This window comes from Mesoplodon bidens (genome assembly GCF_964165515.1).
Source record: "Mesoplodon bidens genome assembly, chromosome: 15".
Lineage (NCBI taxonomy): Eukaryota > Metazoa > Chordata > Mammalia > Artiodactyla > Ziphiidae > Mesoplodon > Mesoplodon bidens.
Genome location: NC_138171.1, coordinates 64,367,542 through 64,378,828, shown reverse-complemented (window position 1 = coordinate 64,378,828; position 11,287 = coordinate 64,367,542). Strand labels below are relative to the sequence as shown.

Here is an 11,287-nt window from a genome sequence, read left to right as displayed (position 1 = left end):
ATATATTTTACCACAATAAAAAAATGTAAAAAGAAATTAATAGATTATTTCGATTTCTTGCAGTGAGAGTATGCCCTTAAATGATTAATGTGAATGTTTTTTTAAAAATTTAAATGTAAAGAATATGCCCAGGATTGAGTCATCATTTTACCTGGAAAAAACGACTCTACCTGCGGAACCGAGTTCTTACCAAGGGATTCTGGCTAAGAGGAATGACCAAAGTGATGAGACCTCCTCCCACCAGGGAAAACGCTGGGGGAATGGCAGCTGAGCGTGTACCCCTACAGTGGGCGCAGGTGACCTTGGGGTCATGAGGAGTGCCACCATCTCCTTTATCGTTTTTGTGATGTCTCAGTGGTTTACTAAGGGCTCATAAATAAAAAGAGAAACTTCATTAAGATAAACATTTTTATTATTTTCCCTACTTTTATTGAGATATAATTGACATACAGCACTGTATAAGTTTAAGGTGTACAGCATAATGATTCGACTTACATACATCATGAAATGGTTATCACAGGTTTAGTGACCATCCATCAACCTGTGATGAGAACTCATAGGATTTACTGTCTTAACTCTTAGAATTAACTCTTCTTATAACGTACAGCAATGTTAATTCTCTTTATCACGTTGAACACTACACCTCTAATACTTACTTATAACTGGAAGTTTGTACCTTTTGACTACCTTCATCTAATTCCCCCCACGCCTCCCTCCATCCTGCCTCTGGTAGCCACAGTAAGACAAATACTTTAGACATGGCAAAGAATACCCATCTTCTGGTGGGAAAGTAAACGCTGGGTCCTCTGATACTACAGTTTCATGCTCTACCAACTGAGCTGCCCGGGCAGATACAGAGCCATTACGGAGCATCCTTAGGACAAAGACCTAAGGCCATTGGGCTCTGCTAAAAACTGCACAGACTTGGAACCAGGAAACACTTTTGGTCTAAGGGGCAACGTAGGGAGGAGGATGAAGATAGGGACCGACACTTTTCCCAAGCGCCCGGCTGTTCCCTCTCTCCCTTCCGCTCCCACATTTTGCATAGCGAACGCCTTCTTTTTTTTTTTTTTTAAGTACTTAAAGACTTTATTATATTAGACTAACTGAAATCTATGGAAACACAGTTCCATTGAACACATTCTTTATGCACTATACTTAAAAATATAAAATACAAAACGAATTTAAAGTACTTATATTAAACCAAGTTTTCCTTTTGTTTTTTTGTTTAGCTTTCTTTGACACCATAAAAGAAAGAAAGAAAAAAAAAAGAACAGAAAGAGTACATTAAAAGAAAACTATTAGGTAGAATTGTTTTAAACTTTTACTTTACCTATCATATTTAATATCTCCAAGACTATTTGGCCATGGAGAATCATACACATCGCACTCAAAGTTGTGTGATCACCAGTCCCCCGAGAGCTAGAGGACCAAACAGAGCACGTCAGGGAGAGGGGATAGCTGGCGGCACAGCCCCGCACGCCCTCCAGGCCCTGCCGTCCCCAGAGGCCAACGACGAGGACAAGGTGGCGGGAGGATGGGCCCAGGAAACAGCATCGGTGCCGCTCAGTCAAGGCTCCCTGAAGGTCACGGCCACTCGTGCAGGGCTAGGAGGATCTTCAGACAGACGGAGGAGGGAGTTAGGAAGGAGGATGGTCTTCCCCCCGGATGCTCCGGTACTTAGCCATGTCCTCAGGAAATACTGTAGAGAGTTGAATCAACAGGCTTTTAAATTTCTTCATTGTGTCAATCTTGCCTTTAACTTGTTCATTTTTAGCCAGAGCCCTCTCCAGGCACTCTTTGGCATAGAGTGGGGATTTCGACCTTGATCTATGTATTCAAAAACTTCTAAAGGGACAGTAATATCGTGAAGTTGCTGTCTGCACTTATCGATATCCTGTAAGCCAGTAACAATAAAATTCAGCTTCTGGTTGAGCCCGGCCTGGCTGCTGGGCTGGAAGTCGCTGACGATGATGCCGAGCTGCCGGATGTTCTCCACGAACTTCTTCAGGTTTTCCTCCAGGTGATCGAACTTCTCGGCCACGGCCCGGCCGTCCGCACCGCCGCGGGCGCGCTCCTGCTCCCTCGAACGCCTTCTTGATGTTAATTATCCCAGGACTCGGATTCTCCTAAGAGGTGGAAAGGGCTCATCCGGGACTTGATCCGCAGACTTTCTACATCCTAAGCGAGGATCGTACCTCAGCTCCATCCGCGCGTGCGCGATCTCTCCCGAGCCCCAGCATGCTCGGGAACCGGCGGGATCTAAGAGGATGCATCCGCCGAATACGGACGTCAAGGGGATCAAGGACCCGCCGAGCTGAAGCCGGGAGGCTGTGCGTAATGTGTAGGAACCACGGGGAGGAGACAGAAAGACTGGTTTAAGACTGTTGTAAGTTGTTTCTCGTCAGCCCCGGTGGCCTAATGGATAAGGCATTGGCCTCCTAAGCCAGGGATTGTGGGTTCGAGTCCCACCCGGGGTACAGGGGGTAGCATTTTAAACTTTCTGCCGCAGGAAAAATGAAATGAAGCCAGCTGTCTAATTACCATAGTGGGAAATTAAGGGGCCCTGGGGTTTAGCCAGATGCCACCCTATAGCGAAGTTGGGCAAGGCTTACTTTTCTGATAAACACCCTATAGCGAAGTTGGGCAAGGCTTACTTTTCTGATAAAGATGTGCGTGTTTTCAGATTTCGTCCATAATAAAGTTTTCTCTTTTTTTAATCCATGCCTTCATCCTCAAGGTAAAAATCTCCCAAAGTGCAGGACATGGTGGAGTAAAATCAGAAGCCTCCTTTACCACATGCCCAAGGAGGAGGTGGCCGCTGAGGCTTTGTCATATATACACATAGTTCTCTTTTACTTTTAAAAACCATGGATGGGACTCTTCTGTGCCTCCAGCTCTGGCCTTACTTCTGCTTTCCCAAGCACCTGAGGTCCCATCATCCCTACTCAAACCAGGGACCTCATCTCAGTGCAGCATCTCCCACCATCATATGTGGCCTGCAGAGAACAGCGACCACAGAGCTATCCAAGGCTGCTGGTGCTTCCCTCACCAACGTTTCTCAATGTCTTATTGAAGGGAATGTCCCTGGGGCCCTCTCAGTGGGGTGGTGGGTGTGCTTTTCATGTATGATAGACCCATTCCAGCATTTCTGTCTCACAGAGTCTTTGGATTCCTTTCTCTACATGATGCCAGGAACATTCTTGAATCTTAATCTCCTTAAACATAGGCCACCATTGAGTTCCATGCTTAGCCAACCAACTAAGAAAACTGGCAGAGCCACATTCAGCTGCACAAGATAACACATTAGATACAGGCTTGCAGGGAAGTGCACCCAGAGAAATAATGTCACCAGTTGCAAAAATCATATCCCGTCCTCCTTATTCTAACATCCTTGGGTCCATTCCCACAAACATTCCCTAGTTCTCTGCTGGCATAAATGAGCAAAATTTGCAATTCTTTTGGCATATGAATGATTTCCTCCCAGGCCAGCCTTTGTCCTTCTCCTACAGCGTGCTGATCTGATTGTAGTTATAGGGCAACCAGTGTTAGGGGGCAACAAGTCTGGCTGGTGTGGGCTTTGAGGAGAACTGTCATCCCCTGTCGCACCTGTCATGCTCCAGGTGAGATTATTATAGGATATTCAAACACAGGAAGGCTACTCTTCTCAGATATCAGAGGACAGGCTGCTTTCACTGGCAAGGGGGAGGCTCCAAATGACTCAGGGGTTCAAGATTCTCAACTAGGTCTGAGCCTACCTAGATGTCCCCAGGCTTCCGCTCCACTCCTTCATAATCAATGCCGTTTCTTCCACATGAAAGATCTCCCAAGGCTATGAACTCAACTTACATTGTCATTCCGCAACATACTTCATTCGATTATGTTTGATTTTCAGCAATGTCAGCCCTGCAGCTATACGATTATTTTATGGCTGCCAGAAAACGTCCCTGGATCTCTGAACATGACTTAGGCTGAAAATTTAAAGGCCTGATCTTGTCATTTTCTTTCTTTAAGCAAACAGATGCACCCAGGAGAATCCTTTCCATGCCACAGTCCTTGTAGTCACCTTTACTGCCATAAGAGTCAAGTGCAGCAGCCAAGTGGTCCCCCAGGGCACTTGCTTCAGTCGGCACTTCATCATAATCAACCAGGTGATAGGTGGCTTGATAACGATGCCCTTGCATGCCACGAGTCACCAGTATCCCATTTCCCACTGGCAAGGAGCTCAAGCCCAAATTCATTACCAAGCTAGGGTCCACGCAGCAGTCAAAAAACCCATCCGTTGGGGCGTGGGGGTAATGGGGAGAGGTTGGTACAAGGATACAAGCTTTTTTGTGTGTGTGGTACACGGGCCTCTCACTGTTGTGGCCTCTCCCATTGCGGAGCACAGGCTCTGGACGCGCAGGCCCAGCGGCCATGGCTCACAGGCCCAGACTCTCCGCGTCATGTGGGATCTTCCCGGACCGGGGCACGAACCCGTGTCCCCTGTATCGGCAGGCAGACTCTCAACCACTGTGCCCCCAGGGAAGCCCGATACAAGCTTTTAATTATAAGACGAATAAGTTGTGGGGATCTAATGTACAGCATGGTGATTATAGTTAATAATACCGTATTGTTAACTTCAAATTGCTAAGAGTAGATCTTAAGTATTCTCAACACACACACACGCACATACAGAAGGTAACTTTGTGAAGTGATGGATGTGTTAATTAGCTTGATTGTGGTAATCATTTCACAAGGTATAGATATATCAAATCCTCACGTTATACACCTTCAATATATATGATTTTTATTTGTCAATTATACCTCAGTAAAGCTGAGGGAGGGTAAGAAAACCTATTTGTTATTGTAAGACTAATGAAAACTGGTAACTATGTAAAAAGCATTGTTCCACATGCCGCGGAGCGGCTAGGCCCGTGAGCCATGGCCGCCGAGCCTGCGCATCTGGAGCCTGTGCGCCGCAATGGGAGAGGCCACAACGGTGAGAGGCCCGCGTAACGCAAAAACAAAAACGAAAACAAAAAAACACCAATCTCTGGAAAAGAGGAGCAGCTCAGCTGAGCTCAGAGGAGGGTCCCCTGGGACTGGCGTCCCCAGACGCCTGAGGAGGGGACCTCAGTCAGCTTGCGCAGGTGTCTCTCATGAGCCATGATGAGGGTGGTTCTGTGAGTGCTGGGAAAACTTCAAACTGGATTCAGCTGCCATTTCTGGAAAGAACTACTGTCGCAGGGAAAAAAAGTGAGGCTGGGTGGGGTGGGTGGCAGTAGGAATGGGAAACAAACAGGATGTAGAGCCCCTTCTTCCTCCGCCAGCCTTTCAGCCTCTCGAGAGCCTCCTATCGGCAAAATATGACACAGATCCTCTGGCAAAGCGCAGTACAGTCAGTCCCCCACATACGAACCTTCAAGTTGCGTACTTTCAAAGATGCGAATGTGTGTTCGCATGTCTAATCACGTAAGTTAGTTCACGTGTCTGGCGTATATTGTCACATGCGTGCATCCTATACAAGTGGTTATGCTTCTGTGTACTTTACTGTACAGTACTGTATAGAGGACAGTAGTACAGTGTCTTTATTTCAAGCCCAGGATGTCCGGAAGCAAGCATAAAAACAGCGGTGATGTAGCTGGTACTACTGTACTTTTCAAGATACTGTACTGTAAGATTAAAAATGTTTTCTTTATTTTGTGTTTTTTATGTATTATTTGTGTGGAAAGTATTATAAACCTATTACAGTACAGTACTATATAGCCGATTGTATTAGTTGGGTACCTAGGCTAACTTTGTTGGACTTAGGAACAAATTGGACTTATGAACGTGCTCTCGGAATGGAACTCGTTCATGTGTAGAGGACTTACTGTGTCCCTAAGCGGGGTCTAGAGGGTGAGTTTGAAGCTGAGGGATAAAAGTTTAAATACTGGCCCACAGGGCTATCCTGCTTCCCCCGCTTCCTTACAGATGCCTCCTCAGAGTGTTCCCTTCATGCACTGATTACACAAAAATCCCTGGAAACTTGTCCTAAAATAGTTGGAAATAGACTCTAAGAATGAGACTGTTACCGAACCAAACTTGGATCTGCTCAGCTTTGTGCAATAAAGCCAATCTACTGACACCGGGTGGTGGTGAAGGAAAGTGCAGCGTTTATTGCGCAAGGAGTCCAGTAAGCTAGCACTCAAAAGGCCCCAACTCCCCAGATGGCTTTCAGGGAAAGGTTTTTAAACACAAGGTGAGGGATGGGGGTTGTGGGGTGTGTGATCAGCTCATGGACATTCTTCTGACTGGGTTGGTGGTGAGATAATCGGGAGTCAACATCATCAACCTTCTGGTTCCAACCGGTCTGGGGTCTACGTACGTGCTTTTGGGCAATCTACAGTTAACTTCTTCCACCTGGTGAGGGTTTCAGGCTCTGCAAAACAGCTCAGAATGTTATCTACAGCCCTTGAGGAGGAGCTAAAGGTGCTTGACTTTGTTTAATGGCTAAACCACTGTCTTGCTTGACTGTTTTCCTTTCTGTCTGCATTTTCTCACTTCTTTGATTAAATTTATTCTTTGGAACTTGGGGAAGGCCTAGGAGGCTAAAGTTTTCTACAGATGAGCAGCAGGCGGAGGACATGGGGGTATCTGTCCCTGGAAGGCCCCATAGGTTCCTGCTCGGTTACAAGATTCCAAGGTTGAATCACCTTCTGGCTGCCTGGCACCAAGGAGAACATCACTGGTGGTAGGTAGACTTCTGAGAGACCCGGGTATGCTGGAGCCATGCAATTATTAAGCCTTTTGTCCCCGTTGAACTGGGATGGCTGTATGGGGGGGAGCTCACCCCATGTCTCTGGCATTTTGGAGATACAGTGGAAATGTGATCATTGTAACCATTGTGGAATTATGTGTTGACGCATTGAAACAAAAATGTTTCAATGTCTTTAATGCATTGAAACCCAAGAATGACAGGCTCCGGTGGACTAATCACCAGTTCAAAGCAGTGTGAACATCAGAGGCTGCTCTGGCAGCATTGAAAGCAACCTACATCTCCTACAGCTGAAGGGCCCATAAAGCTGAACGCCAGGCTCAGGAGCAGGCCTTGAAGCAGACTTGAATTCTCAGTCTCAGCAAATTTCCTGGACCAATGTCAGGGTGCTGATAGGGAAGAAATGGGACCCTCAAACTTGCATTGGGGATATCTGGGTAGCTGCATTGAGAACCTTGAACGCTCGGGGCCATCAAACTTGGAATGGATATATCTGGGTAGCTGCATTGAGAGCCTTGAACTCTCGGGGCCTGCTGTGGGGGCCCAGGCCTCCACCCCCTTGCCTGGAGACTAGGAGGAACCTCAAATGAGGCAGGTATTTTACAAAACATTTGGTCACTTCAGACCTGCTCCAACTTCCCCTCCAGGCCACCATACCAAATACTAGGGTCACATCCCAGCATGACTCAACTGGGAAAGTACTGGGACTGCTTCTGTAGGATCTGGATGACGTGTCAGCAGTGACCTGGAGAGTCTGCCCGGAGTGGATCCTGACGGTCCTGGATCTGGGTGAGGAGAATAAAAAGCTGGAAAGAGGAGAGATTATTATACGGGACACTCTTCCATGACACAGAACTTAACGCCTGGCATGGTCCCTCAAACTGGTTGTGATACTCAGCTGGCATGGCTCTTGGAAGGATGGAAAAAGCAATGGCCTATATTAAATGAAGTAGAATTGCCAGAAATGCCATGGCAAACTGTGAAGGAAGGAATCAGAAGGGACAGAGATACTGGTGCGCTAGCATGGCTCTACGGCATGCTGCAATGGAACAAGACCCACCAGCTGACTATGGATCTTGGCAGTGCCTGCAGGAAATGCTATTCACCGAGGCAATAAGACTTGCATGGTTGAGGAGACACACCAGCATCTCTGAGAAGCTTGGGAGGTACTGTTTTCTGGTCTGGTGCCTACTGGGACATATCCAAAGTAGAAGGTAAGCTTTTGTACCTTGTCTCTCCTATTATTAAGAAGGAAGCCCAGCACTTTTTAAAAAATTGAAGTATAGTTGATTTACAATGTTGTGTTAGTTTCTGCTGTACAGCAAAGCGATTCAGTTATACATATATATATATATATACATTCTTTTAAAAATTCTTTTCTTTTCCATTATGGTTTATCACAGACTATTGAATATAGTTCCCTGTGCTACACAGTAGGGCCTTGTTGTTTATCCAGTCTATATATAATAGTTTGCATTGGCTAACTTCAAACTCCCAATCGATCCCTTCCCTACCCTCCTCCCCCTTGGCAACCACAAGTCTGGAAGGAAGCCCAGCACTTTGACAGGACCCTGTGATGAGTAATTTTGTGTGTGAATTTGGCCAGGCTATGGTGCCCAGATGTTTGGTCAAACACCAGTCTACATGTTGCTGTGAAGGTATTTTTAGATGTGACTAACATTTAAATCAGTAGAGTAAATCAAATTATCTTCCCATAATGTGGGTGGGCTTCTCCCAATCAACTGAAGGTCTTAAGAGAGAAGACTAAGATTACCCCCAAGAGGAAAGAATTTTGCCTTGGACTGCCTTCTGACTCCAGTCTGCAACATGGACTCTTGATGGAATTCCCACCCCGCACATTTCACTTTGGGATCCCCACAATCGTGTGAGCCAATTTTTACAATCAATCACAATCTCTCCCTCACTTTCCCCTTCCTCTCGCTCTCTTCCTCTCTCTTTCTCTCTCTCTCTCTCTCTCTCTGAGTTCTCCAGAAAAACAGACTACAACAGAACTCTGAGGAATATAGTCTCTCTCTCTTTTGGACGAATAGGGTGCCCCAATCCAGGCACCAAGAGGGACACAACCTGGCAGGCACCTCCCCACTGCCAAGCCCTCTCCTGCCCCCCGCTGGCCCCCACCTTGGAAACCTGGATACCCAGATGACCCGACATCATGAGAGCCTCAGGGCCGGTGTTGCTAACCCTTCTGGTTCCCCTACCCCACCCCAAGAAAGGAACTCACATTTCCCTCACTGCTGCCTCTCGAGGAGAGGGACACCCAATCTCTACTTGGAGTAGCCCACGATTTCCAACTTTCTTTCTACTTTAGAAAGGGGAGAGGGGCTGGGACAGGACTAACGGCCAGATGAGGGGCTCCCTTCCCTGCCGCATCTCTGTCTCAGGAGGGAGGAAAGCTGCAGCAAATGCAGATGGGGACACACAGGGTTGGGGGAGGCGAGGGTCCTGGGTGGGGAACACCCCCGGATACACATGGAGCATCACGTAGGTCCCTGCTTAGGGCCACAGTTAGCTGAAAATCCATTTCCAAATCTCCTATTGTCACTCTCGTTCCGCGTGTAGAACTGAGACTGAATGGGTTCGAGTCCTACTTTGGGCGATAATTCTTGGTCTGATAAGCGCTTGCCCCGATTGCGGGAATTTCAAGAATGTTGTTAGAAAAGGAACCTCTCAGAGGGGCTCCTGACCCACTCTGTGTGCTGTATCTGGAACTGTGGAGTAAGTTTCAACTTTTAAATTCCAAAACGTATATAATAAAATATTAATTAGACAAAAGCAAGTTGCTCGGGTGGGATTCGAGGTTGGTGGCCACATGCCGGCCTCCCTGGACCAGCAACAGATCCTCCTTTGGAAGAAGCTTAGCTTATATGGATCTAGTCACTTCTGTAATATCATCCCTGCTTACCTGTGAAGCCAAGCCCTGAGGGCAAAAGTGACGCCCAACGTGGGGCTTGAACCCACGACCCTGAGATTAAGAGTCTCATGCTCTACCAACTGAGCTAGCCAGGCAAAGTTAAAAAAAAAATGATACTCCTCATAAACTAGTTGGATTTCTTCAGAACTTTACTGTCCTAAAAATGGTAGGGACAAACCCTGGATCCTGTGCACACTGCATCTCGGGCACTGGAGTGCTGAATTCTTGGGTCCTTTCAGCAGAGGATGAGAGCCCCAACAAGTTCCTATCTGCTGTCCGGCCATGGGTCTGTGTAGTCCCAGCAGCTCCAGGGAGCTGGAAAGTCGGGGGCAAGGGCACGAGGTTGGGTATCACTAGAGACTAGTAAGGATCGTGGTGTGACCCTCGCTTAGGGTGTGGGAGGTGTCGGGTTCCAATAAGGGACGATTTCTCATCATCAAACTCTCAGCTCTCTTTTGGACGAGTAGCCTGAAGCAAATCAGGAAGGCTCCATGGCCTCGCCTCGGGGACAAGCCAGGGAGGCCTTCCTTTCCAGGGGGATGCTGGACTCCTTGCTAGCGGGGCAGCGCCGTTCAGGAAGAAGCGAGCACCAACCCCAGTTCTGACCCCTACATCAGGGTTCCAGAACTGTGAGGGTTTTCTGGGGCCGACTTCAGGCCAAGAGGGACCCCGAGATGCTCGAGGCTCTCCCGGGCTGGCCGGTTGGGAGGTGGCAGAGTCTCATTCGCAAGGTCCTGGATTTGTGTCCCATATTGGGTGACATTTCTGGCCTGGGAGACTTTCACACTCACCCGGGCCACAGGGACTCCCTCCTCCTCCTGGTCGCCTGTCCCTCGTGGGTGGCCCTCGTGGCCTGGGGGAGTCTGGCTCTGCGGTTCTAGGGCCTTAGTGTGCGGGACCCCCCCTCTCCGTGAGGTTCCGGCAGCGCTGCATCTGGAATCGAAACCGAAACCTCCTCCGGCGCAAGTCCCTGCGGGGCCCGGCTGCCAGAACTCGGCCCAGGATCGGAGGGCGGAGCCGCGGTCTCAGGCCTCCAAAGACAGACGTCAGGAACTAGTTAGGTACCGGCTCGCTGGTCTAGGGGTATGATTCTCGCTTTGGGTGCGAAAAGTCGCGGGTTCAATTTCTGGATGAACCCCACTTTCTTTTTTTCAGACATCCCCAGTTTTCGGGTTAAGGCTCCGGAGCTCTGCGGAGTCCTGAGCGAGAGGATCTTGGTCCCCGCCTGCCGCGATCCGATCGGGCTGCGCCCAGTTCCGTGCTGCCAAGTGGCTATCGCTCCGCTTGGGGCGGGTGTTTCCAGGCCGGAGGCTTCGTCCTCGGGGCTCCGGGACTGGCCTGGAGGCCTGGCTCTGGGGGAAGGAGCCCGAAGGCGGGGGGAGGGGGGCAAACACTTCTGTCTCCGCTCGCGGGAGACCAGGTCTGTGTGCCAGACGGTCACTGGACCTGGGGTGACGATGTAACTTGGTCTGGGCGTGTATTTTTGCTTTGGGTCATAAATTCAAATTCCGGACAAGCCCACGTTTCAACGTCTTTTTCCTACTTGAGGGGCTGCCAAAAGGGCCTTCCACGACCAAGGGAAGGAAGGAAACCGCATCGGAGACTGAGCATGGGGA

General features: G+C 48.5%; 1 long non-coding RNA gene and 1 pseudogene across 3 annotated transcripts; both read right to left on the bottom strand.

Annotated features, from left to right (window-relative positions):
* Positions 1-1,295: 1,295 nt before the first annotated feature.
* On the bottom strand, positions 1,296-4,184 carry LOC308628349 (mediator of RNA polymerase II transcription subunit 10-like; annotated as a pseudogene). The gene is made up of 3 exons: positions 4,067-4,184; positions 2,199-2,262; positions 1,296-2,096 (listed from the first exon to the last, which is right to left on the bottom strand). The product of its transcript is annotated as a mediator of RNA polymerase II transcription subunit 10-like (transcript).
* Positions 4,185-6,141: 1,957 nt separating this feature from the next.
* LOC308629342 lies at positions 6,142-10,968 on the bottom strand. 2 transcript variants are annotated; one of them, XR_014017658.1, is made up of 3 exons: positions 10,463-10,968; positions 7,431-7,545; positions 6,142-6,403 (listed from the first exon to the last, which is right to left on the bottom strand). It is a non-coding gene; the product is annotated as an uncharacterized lncRNA (long non-coding RNA). The 2 variants fall into 2 exon arrangements; XR_014017659.1 differs by lacking the exon at positions 6,142-6,403 and having other exon boundaries at positions 6,900-7,545.
* Between the last annotated feature and the right edge of the window lie 319 nt (positions 10,969-11,287).